The sequence below is a fragment of the Berghia stephanieae genome, chromosome 5 (assembly GCF_034508935.2).
Source record: "Berghia stephanieae isolate SIO BIC M18660-M18661 chromosome 5, UCSD_Bste_1.3, whole genome shotgun sequence".
Taxonomy (NCBI): Eukaryota; Metazoa; Mollusca; class Gastropoda; order Nudibranchia; family Aeolidiidae; genus Berghia; species Berghia stephanieae.
Genome location: NC_088364.1, coordinates 51,470,819 through 51,473,187, shown reverse-complemented (window position 1 = coordinate 51,473,187; position 2,369 = coordinate 51,470,819).

Below are 2,369 nucleotides of genomic sequence, written 5' to 3'. Positions count from 1 at the left end.
TATGGCATTCCTTTTACGAGTGATATCAGTTTTCCTGTTTGTTTACCTCATTCATTAGAATTTCTATGCATATCAGTCTTTCTAAAGTCTAAATCCAAATGGAAGAAATACTTTAAGGTTATGGGATTCTTTTACCTTTAGATTATTTATTTAATACCTTTTGTACATTTTCTGTGAAGAATGTTAAATAGTTTGAACTTATTTGGTTTTATTTGAAGGCATGAAGGTGATATTTCAATTTTAAAGCAATTTTAGCTTTGGAATATAATGCGCTTGATTATTGAATGATTCATACAATTTATATACCTCTTTTATGCTTTCAGTTCTGAAATCCTATACTTAATCTATGTTGGCAATTCTCTCGTGTACTTTATCTTTCAAATTTTATTTATTTGTTTGCAATAATATTATTCAATCCGATTGAATGTGATATTATTAATTTGTACACTATATATATATATATATATATATATATATATATATATATATATATATATATATATATATATATATATATATATATGAGGTTCCAATATATATATTGGAACCTCAAAGAAAAAAACATACAACACAGCATTACATGTGAAATCATCTCCACAGTCTTAATCCCCCTCTTCTAAGATTTGCAACATCTACTTGGAAGAAAAATTCTTCATCACCACAAAACCGAACATGGCAACACTCAACAGAATAAACGAACTAACATCTTCATGTAGACATAGAAACAAACACCTTTTATGTAATTATGAACCACCATAATCGCGAAGCCGGAAAAGCGCGATAAACACAACAATCTACATTCACTTCCTGATGAGAGCAAATGCTCGAAACAATGTTGTAGAAGAAGTTGATCATAATTATACTTGAAATATTGATATATATATATATATATATATATATATATATATATATATATATATATATATATCAATCATTGATTTTGTAGAAATCATGATGTCTTCACTATCAATAACAATTGATCAATTGCAATCAATGTCAGATTCTTGGAGCTCAGATCAAAAACATCTTAAATTCAAAAAGGGAGGGGAAAAAAGTCATATTTATAACTGGTTCACATAAGTAACTGCACATTGATATATTCAGAAAGGTCTGACATGATATAGCGAGAATTGACCCTCTATCTTAAAATTCTTGTTATTGTGTATACATTGTAGATTTTAGGGAGAATAAAAATGCTCCCATTACGGAACGCGAAGAAGAAGAAGAAAATGCTCCCTTGAGCTTTTGAAAAGGGTGTGTCTCTTTTGCTGTTCAATATATTACCTTTTACATTAGACAAGTTACACTTTACTTTGGACAGTGCAAACAAAACAATGCTTCAGTATTACCTTCGGCACTATCTAGTTTTGTTTTGTTCAGTTGTTTGGGGGTTTCTTTTATATGTTGGAAAGGGGGAGGGGGGGGGGGGGGGGGGAGTGATTTGATTTTTTGTTTGTTTGTTTCTACCACAGTACTTCTCTAAATTATAATTCATTTCATTTACCTCAATAAGTATTAAACCAAATGTTGCTTGATTGGAAAACAGAAAAAACAGTTACTTACTGAATGCTCACTATTATGATGGCTTGAATAAAATGTGTCTTTATATTTATATAACGTTATATTGGATCTACAAGTTTTTCCTTGATATGTTTTGAATTTGTTTAAGACATTTATTATTCTTTGTTTGTTTTTGAGAGTTAAACACCCAGATGGGAGCTCATGACCTCCAATCAAGGAAGTCTCTTTTGTTATCTAATATTAATATTATATCCTTCAACCTATGTCATACTTACAACTGCTGGGAAGACAAAAGGGTCAGAAAACGTCTTGATAGCACCTAGAGTAATATCGATCACTTTGATAGCTATCAGGACCACAAGAGACAGCTAAGTGGACAACAATAATTAAGTCAAATAGGAGACACCAAGAGGTTATTGTCCCGGTCTATGGGAATAGGTAACAATATGGGGGACAATATAAAGCTATATGGAGCCCTATTAACCTCACTCCCATAGCGGGCAGGGGGGTCCATACTGTGTCTTCTCTCCCCCTATGTCTGTTTTCCAACATGTTTTCTGTCTTTGTCTTGGAATGAGATTACTTGGTTTTGTCCTGGCCCTGGCCGGAGTCCTGGCTGGGAGGGAAACAGTCAAATGCATAGTTATTGTTTTGAGATATATTTTTTTTTCTTGTAAATCATCTCTCTGTTATGTATTATTATATATATTTTTAATGTATAATGTAAGCATCTGGGTGTAAACCTCTTTGTTGGATTTTGTACTTGTGTCTGGATGAGACTTATAGGTGATCTCAAGCTAAGTACATTGGTGGTATGCTCTTGGATTCTACATCTGATCCCTATTTGT